This window comes from Podarcis gaigeae (assembly GCF_964106915.1).
Source record: "Podarcis gaigeae genome assembly, chromosome: 14".
Classification (NCBI taxonomy): domain Eukaryota; kingdom Metazoa; phylum Chordata; class Lepidosauria; order Squamata; family Lacertidae; genus Podarcis; species Podarcis gaigeae.
In genome coordinates, this window is record NC_139690.1 from 42,247,809 (window position 1) to 42,271,142 (window position 23,334).

General features: G+C 43.3%; 1 long non-coding RNA gene across 2 annotated transcripts in view; it reads right to left on the minus strand.

Moving 5' to 3' along the window:
- Positions 1–1,736: 1,736 nt before the first annotated feature.
- LOC310831384 overlaps positions 1,737–23,334 on the minus strand; it is a 29,640-nt gene continuing 8,042 nt past the window's right edge. Inside the window, exon 3 of one of the 2 annotated variants that reach the window (XR_014557833.1) lies at positions 1,737–2,360. This is a non-coding gene — a long non-coding RNA (uncharacterized lncRNA). Of the gene's footprint in view, positions 2,361–17,774; positions 17,942–23,334 lie in introns of those variants that run through there. The other variant, XR_014557834.1, reaches the window with a different exon arrangement.

Sequence of the window (23,334 nt, forward strand, 5' to 3'; positions counted from 1 at the left end):
CCATCGCCTTTCTCCCAAGGAGCAGTTGTCTTTTAATTTTGTGACTGCTGTTACCATCTGCAGTGATCGTGTACACACTAGGGACTGCTACTTTCTTCTAACTGAGCCTCCATCCCTGCTCAACTCAAACTTCTGCTGCTGTTTTAAGCCATTACGTTTCCCCTCTCAGTGTCCTTCCCTTCTCACTCCCATGCCATAACCATAGCTGTTGTGCAACCTGCCTTTGCCTTTGCTCCTCTAACCCTCCCTGACTTCATGCAAATCATGTGATGTGGCACCACACATCCTCCAATAGGGGCTGTGCAACTGTGTGTCCGTGTGGAGCATTGGAGGACCTGGGAAACCAGGGTTCAAACCCCGCCACACTCAGCCATCAAGCTCTCTGAGTGAAATTAGGTCAGTTTCTCACCCTAAGCACCCTCAGAGAGTTGTGAGGATCAAATGAAAAACAGAAGAACCACTTGTGCAACCTTGGGCGCCTTGGAGCAAAGGAAGAATATACATGTACATAGAATCTCAGAACCATAGAGCTGGATGGACACCGAGGGTTATCTAGTCCAACCCCCTGCAATGCAAGAATTCTACCCATAGCCATCCTTGGGTGGGCTCAAACCACCAACCTTCTGGTTAGCAGCCAGACACACTGACCTATTGTGTATACAATGGTACCTCAGGTTAAGTACTTAATTTGTTCCGGAGGTCCATTCTTAACCTGAAGCACCACTTTAGCTAATGGGGTCTCCTGCTGCTGCCACGCCGCCGGAGCACAATTTCTGTTCTTATCCTGAAGCAAAGTTCTTAACCTGAAGCATTATTTCTGGGTTAGTGGAGTCTGTAACCTGAAGCATATGTAACCTGAGGTACCACTGTATGTAGAAACAATAACTTTATCATCATCATCATCACCACAGACATACAATAGCTTGCCACTTGGCATCAGTAACTCTTGCTACCGATGGAATGAATAGATTCCCAGAGATTTGTGGGTAAATAATACATATCCCTTGGTAGAGCCAGCCCTAAGGCAAAGGTACCCCTGACCATTAGGTCCAGTCGTGACCGAGTCTGGGGTTGTGGCGCTCATCTCGCTCTATGGGCCGAGGGAGCCGGCGTTTGTCCACAGACAGCTTCCGGGTCATGTGGCCAGCATGACTAAGCCGCTTCTGGCAAACCAGAGCAGCGCACGGAAACGCCGTTTACCTTTCCGCCGGAGCGGTTCCTATTTACCTACTTGCACTTTGATGTGCTTTAAAACTGCTAGGTTGGCAGGAGCAGGGACCGAGCAACAGGAGCTCACCTCGTTATGGGAATTTGAACCACCGACCTTCTGATCGGCAAGTCCTAGGCTCCTAACCCACAGCGCCACCCGCATCCCAATAACAGTAGAGCCAGCCCTACTGTTAGACAAAAGGAAAATGTTGTCCAGGAATTGGGGGCTGCAGGGGAAATGTTACATGCTAAATGGTCTATGCCCTAGCCAGATGGGCGGGGTATAAATAAATTGTTGTTGTTGTTGTTGCTGCTGCTGCTGTTGTTGTTGTTATGCACTGGTGGGATCTCCTGGCTGTTCAGCTGCAACAGCAATTCTCCCAGTTGCTCTCCTTCCTCTCCAAGTTTGCCTCCATAACCACAGGCCATTGCTGGAATGCTTTGACAGGTGTCAAACAAGGCATGTGCAATAAACTAGATTATAATCGGTCTAGTTACCTCTGCAGAAATTGCATCCTTTCTCAGTGTTGATTTTAGAAAATGTTTTATTGAAAAGGTTAGCTAACGATTTCCAACTTTAACACATCTCAAATGTAATTCATTAAAATGACAGTGCACAGTAAATTTTTAGCATCAAAGGCTAATTCATTCTCCTTCCTTCTCTCACCCCCCCCCATATTTTACATAACATCATTGCCAGCAGAAGAGAGAATATATTGTTATTTTAATCATCATGTGCCGAACATATAATTTTTTAAAGGAGGAATTTACTTTTAATGTAGGTTGGGTCACAGGAGAGCAATTATATTAGATAGCAAGGATGGTATGGCATTATTTAAAATATCCTTTCAGGTCAGCTTCTTTTACTTATCTAATTTATCAACAGTTTCGGCTAGCGGTTTCCATAATTGTATTAGCATAATACCTAGGTATGTAATTGCTTTTTGATTTCTTCCTTTCTAATCACAACGTCAACCTGTTAACTTGGTGAAAAGTTCATATTTGTGTCTGCTTGAAGATTATATATATAATGTTTTTAGGGAACCAATGAGTGATGATATTCATTTCTCTTTAAGGTCAGGCATTATGGAGATGTTGAAATGCCGACTCTCTCCTGGAGTAGGATCACTGGAGGCTGGTGTCTATTGGTCCTAGGAGGACAGGAAGCAAACAGTATAGGCAACATCTTATTTATGTGCATTCAATACATACATGGCCATGCATATGCACATCACGCCAAACCCAAAAGTGACCCCAGAACATCACAGAAACATCACAAAAAGGGGAAGAACAGGGCAGGGCTGGGGCAGAACAGGGTGTTTGCAGGCTTTTCCAATGGTGTTTCAAATATACACAATTTCACTGATGCCTTGGAACATAAAAGGTAAAGGTAAAGGACCCCTGACAGTTAAACCCAGTCGCAAACGACTCTGGGATTGCAGCGCTCATTTCGCTTTACTGGCCGAAAGAGGTGACGTTTATCTGCAGACAGTTTTTCCGGGTCACGTGGCCAGCATGACTAAGCAAAACCAGAGCAGCGCACGGAAACACCGTTTACCTTCCCGCTGGAGCTGTACCTATTTATCTACTTGCACTGGTGTGCTTTCGAACTGCTAGGTTGGCAGGAGCTGGGACCAAGCAATGGGAGCTCATCATGTTGCGGGGATTCAAACCGCCAACCTTCTGACTGGCAAGCCCTAGGCTCAGTGGTTTAGACCACAGCGCCACCCGTGTCCCCACATAAAGGGGGTGTTGCCTGTAGATGGTGCCAGAGCCAATGACAGGCAGAGCAAACTCAATTTACTTTTGCCCCCATTCTTCTCCCTACTGAGTTTTACAGTGGTAACATTGAGACTAAGGAGGAAGAAATCGATAAGGCAGTACCTTGACTGGTTGTAAGTAAGAAGGCAAGGAGATAGTGCCTGCTGTGGGCAGACTGAGATTGGTGAGACAGTGCCCTGTTTGCCTTACCTGATCAATAAAATATTTGAGGAGGCTGGGCACCCCCCAAAGTTGGTAGGCATTGCCATTCCAATTGTGCGTTAGCACTGTATCTTGTGATCAATTTTGTGGGGCGGGGTTTACATGGGTCCCCCGATTCAAGTTGACACCCATGGGCGGAACAATTTGCCTCACTGAGTAGACACACAGATTTATCTAAACAAGATTGAATGACCTAGTGAGCTTAACTGGCTGGAGAGTCAAACCTGGGTCTCTCCAATCTTAGCCCAGCACTCTAACCAATGCACTGCATTAAAGCATGTGGTCATAATACTCAGTTCAATATTTAGAAATGAAAAATGGAACCACAGAAAATTCCTAATGCATTCGTTCAATTGTCAAGCATTTCTCAACTTTTGCTGTTGGACTACAACTCCCATCATCCGTGATCATTGACTATGTTGGTTGGATATGATGCGGGTTGTAGTCAAACTATATATGGGAACCAAGGATTGGGGTAGGCTACATCAGTCCTACTTTACACACAATACCAGGTAATTCAGATGAGAATTTTGGAAATGTTCCATATTTCTAAAGACAATATGGCAGTTTTCATTGACATGCTTTCTGTTTTTTAACGGTAGGTTTTAAACTTTTTTAATTGTCTGGCTCCAGTTAGTGGAGCTGTAATCGAAATATGTTTGCGCAATTGCTGCCATACTACTTAACAGTGTTGCTTAAGTGCTTTTTAATTGTTGGAGTTCAGCCAAAGAAATAACAACGTCTACAGAACACCATTTGGAGATTAGTGAAATTTAGCTTTGAGCATCTGCATTGGTAGATGGCTGGGAAGAAGGGGTGCTTGGGGTAATTTGATTTCTGTTCAGTCAAATGTGAACTAACCTGATCCATACAGCACCCAGATTGGAATCTAATTTCTTTTGGATTTGTGATACATTTCTTGACTCAAAATAATAACAATGCCCAAGTGTGTTTAGAATATATTAGTTTTTCCAACTAAGGCCACATACACACCCTACATTTAAAGTACCATATTACCACTTAAAACATTCACATGAAATCTGGGATCTGTATTTTTTTTAAAAAAAATTAGGTGCTGAGAGTTGGTTGGTTGGTATTCCGCTTCCAGAGGTACAATTTCCAGAGTGGATTGGCAATCAACCAGTCTTCAAAAGGAACACTGGTTTTGCTTTCAACAACTACATCTGCATGTTTTTATTATGGTGGTGGTGGCGATTACTGAGCCAAAAGAGCAACATGCAGCTTTTGGTGGCTTTGCCACTGCCTTCTCAACATCCCAGTCCCATTTAGGCAAGAGCAAAAAGAAGAAGAAAAACTTCCCTGAGGCAGCTGAGAAAACTCATGCCTCTGGTTTCATACAAAATAAAAAAAATTCTTCTTCAGTATGTGAAGAAGTGTGCATGCACACGGAAGCTCATACCAATAACAAACTTAGTTGGTCTCTAAGGTGCTAGGGTGCTAAGAGACACAGTTGGTGCTGTGGGTTAAACCACAGAGCCTAGGACTTGCTGATCAGAAGGTCGGCGGTTCGAATCCCCGCAACTGGGTGAGCTCCCGTTGCTTGGTCCCTGCTCCTACCAACCTAGCAGTTTGAAAGCATGTCAAAGTGCAAGTAGATAAATAGGTACCACTCCAGCGGGAAGGTAAACAGCATTTCCGTGTGCTGCTCTGGTTCGCCAGAAGTGGCTTAGTCATGCTGGCCACATGACCCGGAAGCTGCACGCTGGCTCCCTCAGCCAATAAAGCGAGATGAGCACTGCAACTCCAGAATCGGTCACGACTGGACCTAATGGTCAGGGGCCCCTTTACCTTTACCTTTAAGGTGCTACTGGAAGGATTTTTTAAAATTTTGTTTCGACTACGGCAGACCAACACGGTTACCTACCTGTAACTAGAACTCTGGTTTCATACAGAGCTGATGCATGTCTGTATTCAACAGTGATTTATCTTGAACAAAAGACAATGCTGTGCTTCTCTTTCTTTCTGAGGACAGTTCATGTTGGTTCAAACTGGATGACAAAGCCATACAGGGACTGCACCACGTTTGGAGGACAAGTTGCCCAGCTCTTGGTTAACTCTTCTTCACATACACAAAAAGCCCTCTTTGTTATAGGGTAGCAATAATATCAGGGGTAAGAGCTCTGACCTCAACCTCTTCTTGAGGTGAAAACCCTGTTTGATCAAGGAGTTATCACATAGAAGTGCATTCATTCCCAGCTGTACTGTGAAGTGATACGGACTCCATACCCTCCAACCTTTCTCTGATGAAAATGTTGTTGTTGTTGTTTAGTCGTTTAGTCGTGTCCGACTCTTCGTGACCCCATGGACCAGAGCATGCCAGGGACTCCTGCCTTCCACTGCCTCCTGCAGTTTGGTCAAACTCATGCTGGTAGCTTCAAGAACACTGTCCAACCATCTCGTCCTCTGTCGTCCCCTTCTCCTTGTGCCTTCCATCTTTCCCAACATCAGGGTCTTTTCCAGGGAGTCTTCTCTTCTCATGAGGTGGCCAAAGTATTGGAGCCTCAGCTTCACGATCTGTCCTTCCAGTTAGCACTCAGGGCTGATTTCCTTAAGAATGGAGAGGTTTGATCTTGTTGCAGTCCATGGGACTCTTAAGAGTCTCCCCCAGCACCATAATTCAAAAGCATCAATTCTTTGGCTATCAGCCGTCTTTATGGTCCAGCTCTCACCTCCATACATCACTACTGGGAAAACCATAGCTTTAACTATACGGACCTTTGTCAGCGAGGTGATGTCTAGGGATGTCTTATTCCAACAACAACAACTATACCTTGTCCATGTGATGCCCACTCTGGGCAGCTTCCAACATATAAAAAGAAAACAAAGCATTAAACATTAAAAAACTTCCATATACAAGGCTGAGTTTGGGTGAGTTCTGGCTGAAGAAAAGCCCTGGGGATGTCCTATTCCATACCGTCCAACATTTCTCTTATGAAAATAAGGGACATCTTAAAGAAAAGCGGGACATTCCAGGTTCAAATTAGAAACCGGGATGGCTTCTGTAAATCCAGGACTGTCCCTGGAAAATAGGGACACTTGGAGGGTCTGAGACTCTGGAGGTCAGTAGCATATATTTTTATAAATGAAAACACAGAGTACCTCTAACTATCAGGACAGTTGTGGCTCATATGTACGAAAAGTAATTTTCTGCAGAAGAATAGCTTGTCCATCTGCCTGTCTCTCTATGACATGTTTTCTCCACTTCAAATACTTTCCCCTTCTCCTTCTCTTTCTCCTTCTTTGTATCTTAAAAATCACCACAGGTCTTAAAGGCCAAACATTTCAGACATGTCTTCTGAATCATCAATACCCTACTCATGTAAGAGTCAATTTGTCAAAAGCTTACTGCATTTCCCTTCCTCTGCGATTTCATTTTCTTAATCTTTTAATCCAGTGTACCACTTTGTAATGCTCAAGACACTTTGTTGATTTGCAGAAATCCCCCCCCCCCCAGCCCCCAGCCCTGTTCAAACCACAAGTCTTGTTCTTAAGACAATTTTCTTCCGGCGTGATAGAAAATGAGATCTTCTGCTGGTATAAATCTGCAGAGCTGCAATGAAATCAATAGAGCTGCACCAAGTTTACACCCCAGTTGATTACCTCGGTCATTATCTTGTGTCTGGGCTATCTATTGGCAGTTGCCATTTCCTCGTTGTCCTGTTAACTTAGTAGCAAATTACGGCTTGAATCCTGGCCTAAGGCCCTAATATTTAATGGTTTGACATTCACAATGAACATTGTAGCCGTTGTGTCAATTACTAGACAATTAGCAGCTGAATTGCTGCCTGATTCAAATATAAGTAGCGATGCTTTTTTCCTTTGTTTTTTCGTTTAATGTTTCTACAGAGAAGGGATTTTTGGAACTAGCTGAGAAGCTGACATTGTGTCTTGTGCATTTCCAAATGCCTCCAGAAAGGAAGATGAACTATCCCTCCCAGGTAAATTAAATGTCTAGTCCTTGTCTTTGTTTTCTGAAATGCCTCTCCCAGCACTCGCTGACTGGAACTTATTAGGCTATAGGTGTGCATTAAAAGATAGGCAGGCAGCTCCTTTGAAGATTGGAATCCCACAAGAGGCAAGCTAAGAGCTCCCTTCCCTCTACTGCCTCTGATTAATCATGCAACTTACAATGGCCATACAGCAACTACAAGTGAAATTAGAGATGATCCATTTATTGCAAGCTGCCTAGACGACACCCCAACCAACATTTTTTCACAGCATTCTCTTCCACATTCAAGCCCTATGGCTCACTGAGGACCAGCAGTGGAGGTACTGGCATTCCTTGAGCACTGGTGCAGGGCTTGCTGGTAAACAGTAGCAGCTCTCAGCATCAATAGCTGATGGAGGCTTCTAACCAACAGCTGTTGTGGGTAGCTGGATGTTTCTGAGCATTCCAATGCTTTCTTTTTTGGCCTTGTGGGTGAACCAGGGCAATATCCAACATAAAAAGAGTATTTTGCAATGTGAGGTTTTTTAAAATAATAATAATGATTTATTCCGCTCACCATAAATGTGAGTGTGTCTGTGTCAACAACACACACACAGAGGAGAGAGAGAGATTTGTATCCAAAGCTAGTCCTACTCGGAGCAGACCCCTTGAAATTAATGGGCATGGTTAATGCTGGTTTATCGAACTCAGTGGGTCTACTCCTGAGCAGGAATTAGTTGGAGGCAACCCATATGTTGTTGGAATCCATCTGTCTCGAGAGACAATGGAATGCATGTGGGGGGGTGAAGTCAAACCACTCTGTTAACAGCACTGAAGTGACCTCCCTAGGGTGTATGCCTAGGCAGTGTGTATGGAGGTCCTAGACTGCCCAGATAACAAGAGTGATATCATCTCATTGACGTGCTCCAAAGGGAAACAGAGCAATATGTTTGGCAGCAGCCTGGCTGCAGGAGTTGCTGAAAGACTGAAAGACTTTTGGGGAAAGATTTATAATGAATTGAAAAAAATATTGAAATATACATTTATAAAGAAACCAGTGGCCTTTCTTCTTGGAATAACAGGTTTGGAATTGCCCAAGAAAGATGCTAAATTATTTTTGTATGCCACAACTGCTGCCCGTATTTTGTTAACTAAAAAGTGGAAAACCCAAGAATTACCAACAATAGAAGAATGGCAGATGAAGATGATGGATTTTTCGGAGCTAGCTGATCTAACCGGAAGTGTCCGCGACCAGAAGGAGGAGGAGTATCAGGAGAGTGGATTAAATTTAATGGTTATCTAGCTAAATTTGTTAAGTCAAATTAACTGAAAACAGCTTGCAGATACTTAATTGGCTTAGGATTTTATTTATGTTAAGTGATGAATTAATATGTTTAATTCCATAAGGTGAAGATTTAAGGATGTTAATGTCTAAGTCAAATTTTATAAGAACTGGGATTTGGAAAACCATTAAAAGGACATGCAATGAAATTCAACCAAGCGGAAGCGAGGAAGTCACTTAACAAAGTTAATAAATGTAATTTTCAATAATGCTATGATTTACGTTTGTTTGTCTTATGTGTTTGTTTGTTTGTTTGTTTATAATATTGTAAAAACTAATAAAAAAAATTGGGGGAGAGAAGGAGTTGCTCGAAGGAAGAGTACAAGACAACAGCCAACTGCTTTAGGGACTCCACTCCAGATCTGTGTAGGCTTTACTCCTTAACCTTTTCTTCTCCCAAAGGTGTCCCATAAGGCAGCAGAGGTTTAGGACCAGAGTTTTCCTCCTCCTAGATGGACTACCTTTCCAGGCGGACAAGCCCCATCTGCTCCTCACTTCCCTATACACAGCATAGGCAGAAAACGCCTTCTTGACTGTTGGACCCACTGTCGGTCTCATCTGCTCAATCTACCAGAGCCTGCCTTCACATGGAGTGGACATCCCTAACTCACTGAGGGTTTGAGACCCATCAGCTACCCTTACCTGGTACAGCTGGCCAGTCAAAGCCGTTTCCAGGGTGTGGCTGCTGTCACATGTTGACGGCTTCTAGGAGCCAGAGCTGAGAGCTGAGAGCATGCTGGGGACCACAGGAGGACAAGCTACCCTTGTCCTCCACCATATATAATTTACACATATTTCCTATTGATGTCCTTTAATGTGCAATGATTGGAAACATATTCTTCTGACTTGGTGAGACATATTTTTTTGGGGTAATCCTTTTTCACACTTTTGCAGGAGCTCTGTATGCCCACATCAGGATTGTTTCTCTATGCTTGGAGAGAAAGGATGGGCTGCTCCTGTTGCTTCACACGCTATCTATTACAGCTGCTATACAAGCTAAGAGTTATAGCTGCTCTTCTCATTTTGCCTCTCAGTGCATGACATCTTGATGTTGCTGCCCAGCTTTCTTTCTAAGCCTCTCTTCATGGACCTCGCGAAGGGGGGAAATGAGTATTATTATTTTTTTAAAGACATACAGCTTTTTGAGAGCTTTAATCTAGCGAGGTTTACAATCAGCTTTGAAGATGATGGGCCTAAATCTGACCTCTTGCAACCTCTCTCTGATTGCAGAACGCATGGTCAGGCTGGTCAACTTCAAAGTGCGTTGTGCATTTGCTTAGATTAAAGCTCTCAGAAGGTCACCTGTATTTAACAACCACATGTGGGATTCCCACCCGCCCACCCTTCTTCAAAGAGAGATGTGTGGGACAAAGGGTCATTAAGCAAAATGAGATTGGCGGTGCAATCCTATACATGTGTCACCAGGCATAATCCCCATTGAGTTCGGCTTCCATGGAGATAGAGAAAGTTTTTCTGCTTTGCTTCTAAGTAATTTACAGGGCTCTTAAGCATTAGGGCATGGGTTAGTTCCCTTATATTCCTGCCCAATCATTGAGGTCTTCATGAATAGCTCAGTTGGTTAGAGCAGGGGTGGGCAACGTGCGGCCCATGGGCCGGAAGCTACCCATGGAGGTTGTTTAAGTGGCCCACAAGCCACACCAGAACCGAGTTGCCCCAGAACTGAGCTGCCTGCTTGGAGATTCCTGGTACGCTGTGCTAAAGTGGCGCAGTGTGGTGCAGGGACTCGCTTCTGTGGCGCCAGGAATCGCATCTGCACACGCATAGACACCGGAAATCATGGGCAGGCAGGTGATCCGGTGCAATCTGGCCCACGGAGGGATCTTCGCTAGACCGATTTGGCCCAGGCAAGGTAAACCTTGCCGACCCCTGGGTTAGCTGCACAATGCAACACAACACGATGGCCAATAACAATTGCACTAAACACTATTTATAGACTAATACAAATGATCAGAAATTACAACCAAAGTCTCTATATCAGCAGTTCTCAACCTGTGGGTCCCCAGATGTTGGACTACAACTCCCATCATCCCTGAGCTCTGGCCTTGCTAGCTAGATGTGATGGGAGTTGTAGTTCAACAACATCTGGGGACCCATAGGTTGAGAAAGGCTGCTCTAAATCTTCTTCACCAGTTGCAGTAGAATAATTCAAAAGTTTAATATATACACAATCTGTCACCAAATATCTCTGGAACAAAGTTTCCGGATAACCAATCTGTTTCGTTCAATGCTTGATCAGCCAGTCTTGATCAATTCTTCATCAGCTTGTCTATATTGCAACACAGGGGTCTGTTTACGGACCCCTGGGTTAGAGTATGGTGCTGATAATGCCAAAGTTGCAGGTTCCATCCTCGTATGGGACAGCTGCACATTCCTGCATTGCAGGACTAGATGATCTTCAGGGTCCCTTCCAATTCTACAATTCTATGATTCTATGAGTTAGTGGTCCCCTAAAGGATTGGATGGATGGTTCATATCCCCCAGGAGCTGTGCTTTCAGTATTGTGGGCCCAATTTTATGGAATTCCCTTACAACTTAAGTCAGACAGCCACTCCACTACTGAGCTTCCAGTGCTTACCAAAGACAATTTCTTCTTATTCCAGCAGGCATTTTAATTAAAGTTCGATGATATTACCAAAGTCTGTTAGTAACTATTAGAAACTAATAAATGGCAGTATCTTGATAAAAACTGGGATATGATGTGAAAATACAAGCTGCAGGGTTTCCTCCCCCACCCCAGTAGATTAAAAAACAGAAGAGTCACATTCTAGGAATCAGGAGCATAATCAACACTGCTGGTACATTTGGTTCATCTCATACTTCACCCCTGTTTGCTTACACCCCCCAACAGCTGAAACTTGAACATCACCACCTACAGCAGTGCCAGATTTATGTATAAGCTAAACAAGCTGTAGCTTAGGGCCCCACTCTCTTGGGCCCCCCAAAAAAAATTAAAGGGGAAAAAACTGGATGCACATTTCCAAAATACAATATAAAAAACAAATAGAATAAAACTTACATACAGCAACAGTGTTTTGTGTTGTGTAGGCTCCTATTTGTTGTGTGCAAATGGCTTTAGATACCCATTAGGTCCATAAATTACCATATAGCCCATTTGAAAAAGATGCTGAAATATACATTTATTTAAAAAAAAAAAAAGAAGCATTTTTACTTGGTATTGTAGGCACTGACATTAAAAGACAAGATAAAAAACTGTTTTTATATGTGACAATTGCAGCAAGACTATTATAGGCACAAAAATGGAAACAGGAAGAACTACCGATGAAAGAGGAATGGCAGATGAAATGGATGAAACGGATGGACTATGCAGAATTGGGTAAGATGACAGGGAGAATTCGAAACCAGCGGGACCAGAAATTCTTGAAAGATTGGAGTAAATATACGAGTTCTCTGAAAGACAATTGTAACCAACTGACTATGCTTGCAGGACTACAAGAACTTTTGTAAGGAGAACGATATGAAATATTGCAGAAAAGATTTATGAGAATAGATTTTAAGTTATGGATTATTAAAAGTAATAGGGTAACAAATGTAAGATTAAGAGATGAGGTTTGAAAATCATTAGACGTGTTTGATGGAAGTCTCAGGCTGAACTAGCCAAAATGTTGTATAAGATGAGATGAGATGAGATGTTTTGTTTGGAAAATATATGTAAAAACTAATAAAAATGTATATAAATAAATAAATAAATTACCATATAGCTTATAGTCAACACAAAAAACAGTGACAATTTATTGTTGACAAAGGACAGCTGGACATATAAAGGGCCCCATTACCTTCAGTAGCTTAGGGCCTCATCAAACCTAAATCCAGCCCTGGCTTACAGGCTGAGTGAAAAAGTTGTAGTGGGAGCATTTTGGGATCAGCTTGAAACTGGTCCCAGAAGGCACCTGCAGGACAGTGCTTTCTGCAATCGGCCCTTTGAAAGTAAGCCTTTTTTTAAAAAAAAAAGTGCTGCTGCAGAGTGGAATGGGATGGGGTGGGTATGAAAGCTCTGGGGTAGATCCCCAGTCCTAAGCTCTGGAATGTCATCCTTGCAGGAACATCACCAAATTCCAGCAGCATGATTTGGAGAAAGTGCTACAGAGCAGGATAGTTTGGGCAGGGACTGGAGATGCTGGGGGCGGAGTGGGAAACAACCTGGGCTGCAGATACATATTCCAATTCTGTAGTCCTGTTGCCTGTTTCTTGGGCTCCATGATCACCATGGATGGTGATAGCAGTCACGAAATTAAAAGACGCCTGCTTCTTGGAAGAAAAGCAATGACAAACCTAGACAGCATCTTAAAAAGCAGAGACATCACCTTGCCAACAAAGGTCCGGATAGTTAAAGCTATGGTTTTCTCAGTAGTGATGTATGGAAATGAGAGCTGGACCATAAAGAAGGCTGATCGCCGAAGAATTGATGCTTTTGAATTATGGTTTTGGAGGAGACTCTTGAAAGTCCCAGGGACTGCAAGAAGATCAAACCTATCCATTCTTAAGGAAATCAGCCCTGAGTGCTGACCAGAAGGACAGATCGTGAAGCTGAGGCTCCAATACTTTGGCCACCAAATGAGAAGAGAAGATTCCCTGGAAAAGACCCTGATGTTGGGAAAGATTGAAGGCACAAGGAGAAGAGGATGGCAGAGGACAAGATTGTTGGACAGTGTTCTCGAAGCTACCAGCATGAGTTTGACCAAACTGTGGGAGGCAGTGGAAGACAGGAGTGCCTGGCACACTCTGGTCCATGGGGTCACGAAGAGTCGGACATGACAAAACGACTAAACAACAGTCCTGTTGCCTTCTAGATATTGTAGGACTCCAACTTCCATCAGCTTCAGCAAGTGTGCCAACTGGTCTGGGATTATGGAAGTTGAAGTCTACAATATTTTGAAGGCATCATGGTGGGAACCACTTCCATAGCTTGTGTCACTGTGTTCCTTCTGCCCTGCAGGCAGATTCAGGCAAAATGCATTCACACACACACACACACACACACACACACACACGTAGAAAGAGTGAAAGCTAATCTTTTCTGAGCAGCATTTTAGGCACACACACTAATGAAAGATTAGACTATAAAGATGTTCATTTTTGATTATTTGCCCATTTACAGCAAATTTAGTTAAAAACTCTGTTTGGTTTTTTATCATCACCAGACAAAATAAGTATGACAGGATATTCTAGCCTCTGGATTATGGAGATATCGTAGAGGAAATGCCATTTACATTTACATTCTTTTCACAGGGCAACAAAACCACGCATGCAAGGAAATTAAAATTCAAAACTTAATTGGATTTTCGTACTCCCTTTAAACAGGTAATATTGTTTTTCTCCCTTAAAAAAAAAAGTGTATCTGAATGTGAAGATTTAATTCAAGGAAGCCTTCGTTGAAGGGCTAGTTGTCCTTTGGTGCAAAATGCTTCATTAAAAGCCATTTAAAGTCTATCTCACCCCAATATTTTCCGAGCAGATATGTTGCTGCATCCTGATATTTCAATTTTGCTCCAAAAGGCGAATGTAAATGTTAGCTGAAGCAAAATAAAACAAAAAGAAAGGGCCTCTTCTTCCTATTCTCCATCCCTGGTAATTTCATCCTCAGGGACCAGGGAAAGGGGAGAAACTGGAACCAGTTCACATTCAAAGGGGAATTGACCTAATTGTGGGATATTTACAACACAGTCAAACCAACAATGCTTGTTTGCTAGATAGGCATATGATAGGGGCTGGAGCTCACAGAGTTTTCCTGTAAGTTTGCTAGAGAGAACTCTGAGAGACACTCCAACTGTGCCCTGACCTTAAGTATCTTGGTTCTCAAACGCCTTGGTACTCAAACAACTTGGAACCCAAATACTTCAAACCCGGAAGTAAGTGTTCCAGTTTGTGAACTTTTTTTGGAAGCCGAACATGCTCCGATTTGAGTGTCACACTTCCGTTTTGAGTTTTATGCTGAGGTCTGTCTGTTTTTGGTATTTATTTTGCGTTTCTGTTTTTGCGGCTCTTTTTTGTTTTGTTTTTGTGACTGTGTGGAACCCAGTTCAGTTACTGATGGATTGATTGATTGATTGATTGATTGATTGTGTGACTGCAGTATATTGTTTATTGCCTTCATTTTACGCATCAGTGGTCTCATTAGATAGTAAAATTCATGTTAAATGGCTGTTTTAGGGGTTGTTTTTAAAAGTCTGGAATGGATTAATCCATTTTGCATTACTTTCTATGGGAAAGCGCACCTTGGTTTTGGAACGCTTTGGTTTTGGAACAGACTTCCAGAGCGGATTAAGTTTGAGGACCAAGGTACCACCGTATAATCTCTTCACCTGGCTAGGCGCTTCCTATTTGCTCTTTTGCCTCTCTTTACCCTTACCTCTTCACCTCATCACCAAGCTAGAAATGTGACAACAAATTGCATGTCTGAGCTCCATTGCTCAGACACCATCTTAAACTAGACTTAAGCATGTCTGTCTAACTGAATTACCATTTTAAACCTGCCGAACAAAGCTGCTTATATTCAGCAACAGTAGCTCTGAGTGAGTAAATGCTACTATTTTTACCTTTTAAAAAGCCACGTGTGTGATTATTGCTTTAAGGGGGAAACACCAGGAGACTCCAGTCTGCTTTGAGGCATCCTGGATTACTCAAAGGCTGCACACATTCCAGCTTGCTGAACTACAACTCCCATCAACCCCAGTGAGCATGACTCAATGGCAAGGAATCATGGGAGTTTAGCAACATCTGGAAGGCCAAAGAAGAAGAAGAGTTTGGATTTGCTATCCCGCCTTTCACTCCCTTTGAGGAGTCTCAAAGCGGCTAACATTCTCCTTTCCCTTCCTCCCCCACAACAAACACTCTGTGAGGTGAGTGAGGCTGAGAGACTTCAGAGAAGTGTGACTAGCCCAAGGTCACCCAGCAGCTGCATGTGGAGGAGCGGAGACGCGAACCCGGTTCCCCAGATTAGGAGTCTACCGCTCTTAACCACTACACCACACTGGCTCCCAGTGTGGTTCTCCACTCCCTGCTGCAGACTACTGAGGTAGATGTACCAATGCTCTGACTCGATATAAGACAGATTCCAATGTTGTCTGACCTGCTGGGAGCCTGAGGGCCCCGTTCCGGCCTCTCTCCACCTGGCCCAGGATGGGGCCTGACAGACTTCATAAGACCTGCTGCTGCTGCTGCTGCTGCCCAGCAGGGACTGAGGTATTTTGGGGAAAGTTTTGTCGAGAGTTTTTGCTGTTACTGATATATTTTTTTGTATCTTTATTTTTATGGGGAAATTGTTCAGTTATGTAGTTTTTGATGTGTTTTACTGTGGTACCTCGGGTTACAGACGCTTCAGGTTACAGATGCTTCAGGTTACAGACTCTGCTAACCCAGAAATAGTACCTCGGGTTAAGAACTTTGCTTCAGGATGAGAACAGAAATCACGTGGCGGCAGTGGGAGGCCCCATTAGCTAAAGTGGTACCTCAGGTCAAGAAGAGTTTCAGGTTAAGAACGGACCTCCAGAACGAATTAAGTTCTTAACCCGAGGTACCACTGTATTTATTTTTATGACTACTTTGCTATGTTTGTAACTATGTAAATATTTTCATATTGTAAGCCGCCTTGAGCGTTGTTTAGCTGTGGAAGAAGAAGAAGAGGAGTTTGGATTTGATATCCCGCTTTATCACTACCCTGAGGAGTCTCAAAGCGGCTAACATTCTCCTTTCCCTTCCTTCCCAACAACAAACACTCTGTGAGGTGAGTGAGGCTGAGAGACCCCAGAGAAGTGTGACTAGCCCAAGGTCACCCAGCAGCTGCATGTGGAGGAGCGGAGATGCGAACCCGGTTCCCCAGATTACGAATCTACTGCTCTTAACCACTACATACAAATAAAATGATGATGATGATGATCAGCAGCAGATGGCGATCCTTGAAGCCACACCTGTTTGCATGCGTACTATGACTAATCAATTCTAGAGTAATAGAAATGCTGTCTTGGTCTTGAAGGAGCTGCAATTTTTCCTTCACATTTTTTTCCCCTGGCCGTGATTTGTCAAAAATCACACTTCAAGAAATACAGTTACCTGTGCTGTGGAGAGAGAAAAAAACCACACACTCCTGCACAAGGAAATGGGTGTCTCTGAGTGAGGGTTTAATTATAAAACCATCAGTCCATTTGTGCGGCTTTTTGACCATCCACAGCAGCTAATCAGGCAGGCCAGGAGGCTTCCGTGAAGTTTAACATTCTCAGTGTTAAGGCCGCACTTCGCACCACAGCATTTTCAAGTGGGTGGCTGATAATGATATGGTGTGACATTTTCCCCACCTGTGAGTGTGTGTTGCTATTGCTGCAACAGTTCCATTTCAACAGCAGCTAATGAGTTATACAAGTGGATATATTTGAAATGCGAAGGGGCGGGTTGGGGAGGGAAGAGAGACATTGCTCAGTAGGAGAGAACGTATTTGTCACACAAAAGGTCTCACAATCAGTCCGTGGCATGTGTCGTCTTTGGCAAATACCTTTCTGAATCAAAGCAGACCTAGATCTGCTCAGTGGCAGACTGTCCAGAAACCACAAATACACCCACCTTAGGTTCCAAGTTATATATATATATATATATATATATAAAAGATATACCGGTAGATGTAGCCAAGTAAAAAAGATGAGATATATTTGCAAGAAAATAACCTAGTAAAATGATAAGGAATAAAATAATAGGCAATGGGCAAGACCTTTGCTGTTGTGATAAATGGGAATAGCCACCATGGAAGGGAGATCAGGAGCTCCTGGGAGGACAAGCACATTGAATAGTGTCCAAGTTACAGGACCACGGAGAGCATTCTCTCAAGCACTTTGCAGGGAGTCTAAGATGTGGATTCAGCACCATGGACAGCACTTATGCAGCTGAAGCCAGGAATTCAAGTTGTCTCAGCAAGATCCTGGAAAAGGTAAATCAAAGGCACATAAAATGGTGCCTTGGCTGCCTTCAGCAGCCCAGCTGTATTGCTGGGGCAAAATGTAGCATGGACCTATTGTATTCTCTGTGTGTGATCTGTGGCTTTCTAGATATTGTTGGGACTCTGCCACTGATCAAACAAAACCAGTGGTCAGAGATGAAGGGGAATTGTAGTTCAGCATATATCTGGAGGGCCACGGGTAGTAGTAGTAGTAGTAGTAATAATAATAATAATAATAATAATAATAATAATAATACAAAGACAAATAAATAACTTCCTTTTTAAAGCAGAAGTATGCCAGGTGTGTTCTCTGCTTTAAAACATTAAAACATGATGTTAGACTGGCAGAGAAGGGTTGCATGATATCATCAATTGTTTACTCTCATGGAATGGAATTTTGGTGTGCTAATTTCTCAGTATTGCATCAGTGCCCCAGGAGGGAAGATGACTGATGCGAAGGCAAGAACAACCTCCCCAAACTGCCAATGAAGCCAGGCTGTGAAACAATGGGAGGGGTACAATTAGGTTGTCACGTCGCGAGGGGAAATGTTGCATTTATCCCCAATTACAACAATGGTTTTGGGGGCTACAGTTTGTAACCTTTCCTTATGACAACATTTTCAAAGTATTTTGCACCAGAATTTTGTGAACTAAGTAAATTGCGCACACATGCACGTGCACAAACATATTCTAATATATTGCGCTAATAATATATGTTACTGTAAAATGCAGATTATACTATTTACTCCAGGGCTTTGTCTGATGTAGGAATGTATTGCCCATCACGTCCGACCACTGCTCATGTTGGCTGGAGCTGATGGGAGCCAGAGTTTGCTGCTTGTGAGCAAGGCCAGGAAGTTACAAAGTTTAACACCAGCTCAGTCAGCTCTGCCACAGGGGTGTAATAATAATAATAATTTATTATTTATACCCCGCCCATCTGGCTGAGTTTCCCCAGCCACTCTGGGCAGCTCCCAGTCAAGTGTTAAAAACAGTACAGCATTACATATTAAAAACTTCCCTGAACAGGGCTGCCTTAAGATGTCTTCTGAATGTCAGGTAGTTGTTTATCTCTTTGACATCTGATGGGAGGGCGTTCCACAGGGCAGGCGCCACTACCGAGAAGGCCCTCTGCCTGGTTCCCTGTAGCCTCACTTCTTGCAATGAGGGAACCGCCAGAAGGCCCTCAGCACTGGATCTCAGTGTCCGGGCTGAATGATGGGGGTGGAGGCGCTCCTTCAGGTATACAGATGTAAGAAGGCAACATTTTCCATTCTGCCCTGCACTGTAGGCAGCACTGTTTCCTTTCTGCCACTGTTCATCTTCCACCAAAAGCTGGCTAATCGTCTTGCTGTCCCCTTTGGGGAAATTGCACAAGGAGTCATAGGAGGCAACCTCTAGAGGTCATGGGGGATTCGCCTCCACAATAAAATGTTTGAGGGGGCCGGGCCCCCACAAAGTTGATGGTGTGTGTGCACTGTTTCATGTGATCAATTGTGCAGGGTGGAGCTTACCTAGGCCCCCCACAATGTTTTATTTAAGTTGGCACCCCGTAAGGAATTCATAAATAACATTAGTTACATTGTCATTGTGCTGTTTCTCCCCACTCATTCCAGCCCAAACACAATGCCAATTTGGCAGTGAGCGACCATAATCAATTACACATCATTTGTGGACTGAAAGCAGCAGCAACAGTGAATACTGATCATATATGCTGGGTTGGTTTCTGTTCAGCACCTGGGAGAATAAGCAAGCATCAGCAATTTCTGCTCTGGTGTCCATTTTCGTCGAAATCCTCCAACACCCCTACTCTAGCATTACAGTAACTGCACACAAAGGCTTTTTGGCTCTGCAAAGGAAGGAAGGAAGCAAACAGACAGTGGCAGGCTTGAGCACCTGGGAGTGGTTATTGTCAGATGATGGAGAGCAAGAGGGAGCAGATTTGAGCTTCCTTCTCTTTGGCTCCAGTTTTGCCTGCAACGCTTATTGAATGGGGTGGTGTGGAGCAAAAGAGGGCAATAAGATTAGACAGTGTGCATTTTTTACTTTCTCCCCCTCTCTCGCTCATCTTTTTTTTTATAAATCCCACAACTGTCACTGAAGTGTACATAGCAGCAGAAGGATTCTTTCCTATCACTGTATATTTGGGAGACTTTATTTAGGGCGCTTTTCCTCCACACCCTGTCTTGCAGTGAAGGATGAATTGCAGCTGCAATAAATTACCTCCTTGCAGAAACAGGCAAAGCAGAGGAATGGCTTGCCAGCTTGTTTCTGGCACTGGGGCCTTTGCAGAGATATGCAGGTGGAGTGAGTGAGTGAGTGAGTGAGTGAGTGAGTGAGTGAGTGAGGTTTGCCTTAGCCACTGCCTGATCACAGTGTGTGTGTGTGTGTGTGTGTGTGTGTGTGTGCGCGCGCGCACTTCAAAAATGCTGAACTCCTTGTGACCCTGAAAGGAAGCTCTCTAGCCTGGGAGAACAGGGAAGATGAGCCAGGGGAACATTCCTGAATGAAGAAGCAGGGACATTTTTAACCTCTGTTTTGGAGCAAAGGGTGGATGTGGATGTTGGAGGACCATACCAAAATCATTGGCTGGAAAGTCATCTCAGACACATTAACCTATTTCCAGTCTCTGCCAGCTCTGCAAGTGCTCAATCGTAGGTTTATTCTTTCCCATTTTTGCAGTCTTTTTTTTTAAGGTACACATGTGCGCGTGTGCACACACATGGATGCAGTGGTTCAGGGTTGCAGGGGAATGAAAACCTGTTACTATTTTCTGCAGCAAGGTCCCTGTCTCCAGTTTTCTAGAGCTGCCCAGTCATCAAGAAAAGGAAACTTTGCAGCCACTGTATGCTCCAAAGCATTTGAGAACGCTGACAACACAGTGTGCTTCAGTATCAAGAGAACAGGGTGCAAGGTTTGTTACGTATAAGGGAACTTCATCAGTGGTGTAGCGTGGGGGGTGCAGGGGGGGCCGGCCGCACTGGGCGCAACATCTGGGGGTAGGGTTAGGGGGCGCAAATCCGCGGGTTAGGGGGTCAAATTACTTGCCTTGCCCCGGGTGCTGACAACCCACGCTACTCCACTGAACTTCATAGAAAACACAATTTACGTCACTCCCAAAGATTATATTGGAGCAAGTAAAATCATTTGCCTGCATATGTGAGCAGAAAACAATAGATCTAGCTGAAAGGCAACACACGGAGATCTACATCAAGCATTGCAATGCATCCCTAATTCTTATTATTTTATAATCTTAGAAGGGGCGTGGCTGTGACTATCATGAAGGGACCCCACACATCTGAATTTGCCACTACACTGGTAAATAGGGACACTTGGAGGGTCTGCATCTTGGCTCCCTGTACCTGCTGTAGTTGCAAGATCCATACATGGAGTGCGGGCTGGACTTTAATGTTCCTTCCAACTCTAAGATTCTACGGTTCTGTGATTTCCATGACAAACAGCGAAGCACTTTTCAAACTGAGATGACTTTGAAAACATTAAAAAAAAAAGTGGACTAGATGGGCTTCTTCTACTCAAAGAAAATAAAAATAGGAAAATCTCATTGGGGAACACAAGTCTTTGGTGTGTGCCTAAAGAAATTCATTGGCTCCTGAACTCTGTCTTCAGATCTCTCCTGCAATGTTGTGGCTATAACAATGTGATAACCAGCCCTAGGGACACAATGGGATTAAAATCTAGATGAAGTTGAACCAAAGACGGAAGAAATTGAAGTTCAAGGTTTCTTCCAGAATTCAACTTAATTTAATTGTAGTTTTGAAGTTTGCACCAGGGGCACCTCCAGATCCCCTGGTGTAATAACAGAAGAAACCTAATTAAGAGACGCTAATGAGAGACACTATTAAAAAATCCCGCTTGCTTTGATGAATTTCCTTGCTAGGCTTGTGCTGCAAATAAACAATAGGTTCAGATAGTTTTCGGCCTTAAAGTGTAAATTACCACCATACTATCAACTGATCTTGGCAGCCAATTAAATCAAATAAATGTTGTCTCAATGCATAAGGAAGAAATATGAATTAATCCAACAACAGAATCCATTAAAGTGGAAGATTTTTCAGGATATAAATGGAAGTAATTAAGGCCATGGTTCTTTTCATATTGTGGATGGCTTTCCAGTTATCGTCACCAAATGGAGAAAGGGGATTTGCCTCCATTGCTAGAATAGCTGCTGCAAACCTATGCAAATATGCTCAGAAGTACATGTCATTAAGTTCAGTGCTCTTTATTGCCAAAACCTCGGTGGAATATAGTCCTCCAAGATCAGCAGGCAGACAACACATTCTGATTACTCTTATTATGACTATGTACTTGTTTATGCTAATTCACTTCATTGGGTTCTAGAGATAAGCAGAGAATGGGCAGGGTAATCTACTGCTTGTATTATTATTATTATTATTATTATTATTATTATTATCATCCTCATCATCATCATCATCTAGCATTTTATTTATTTGCTGATTTCATTATTTTAATATAACCCACATGGAGAGTTTTCACTGACAGGTGACATGGATATTGCCCCCAAAAATATCCCCTGGTATTTGACATCCTAAGTACATTTGATCAAGTTGGTTGCAGCAACTCGTAGGGTTCTATTTGTATCATCTATGGCATCATAAGAAGAAGACCCAAAGCCCATCTTGTCCAGCATCCCATTCTTGCAGTGGCCAACCAGATGTCTATAGGAAGCCTTCAGGCAAGACCTGAACACAACACTTTCCCCCAGGAGTTCCAGCTTGGCACCAAAATTTGCGGGGGAATTTTGTGGGTGCTCAGGCACCCAGGGCCCCAGGGGGTTGTGCTTCCCTCTTATGCTTCCCTCTCCTGTGGTTTCCAGCAATTGGTATATAGAAGCATACTGCCTCCAACAGAGGAAGTAGCATGCAACCACTGTGGCCAGTAGACATTAATAGCTTTCTCCATGTATTTATCTAACCCTTTTCTTTCTTTTTCTTTTTCTTATTTTATTTTATTTCCATGCTTATTACAAACAAAAAAAAGGGGAACAATACCGAAAAAGGGGGTACAACTTAAGAGGGGAGGGAAAAGGAAAGAAAATGAAATTTACACAATCTGTTATTAAGATAAAAAATATGACAAACATTTATGATTACAATTTCATGTCACAATAAACGTAAAAAATCTCATCTTTTACACCCAACTTCCCATTTATTCCTTAATTCTTTTTACATAAATTTACCGCCATATCAAAATACTATTTTTATGTTACTATTTTCACAATTTATAAATGCTTATATTTATATAAGCAATTAATTACTTTTGGCTCCTTTGTACATTTTGGCTAATTTCCATGGAGTTAAATACCACCAGTGTTGTCTAACCCTTTTCTAAAGCCATCCACGTTGCTCACCATCATTGCCTCTTGTGGGAGCTAATTCCATAGATTCCCGATGAACTGTTTGAAGAAGCACTTGCTTTTAGTACCTGGGAGCCCCCCTCACCTGCCATACACACACCAGTACCATACTTTTAAGTCACATCCACATGAGAGCCCAAGATGTACAGGAGACCCTTCTGTCCACTTCTCCCCACCTCTCTTCCCTGCACACACCTTTGGCCTACTCTCAGTCTCACTCCCTTGCATCTCCACTGCAGACAAAGGGGATGGATGAACTTTCTCCACCAACAAGGATGAGCTGTTGGCAGCGCAAGACGCGTGCGAGCCCTAGAGTAACCAGCCAGGTCCCGAGGGCGGCAGCCAATGAGCCCAGATGGCTGGCTTCAGTTAATTGGTGCTTTATTTTTAAATTTGCAGTCAACATCACACTACTCCATCCCTTAATTGCACAGTCTAAAATAAACAAAGGGCTTTAAGTTTCGCCTTCCCTCTCTTGCTCCCACCTAGCCTTC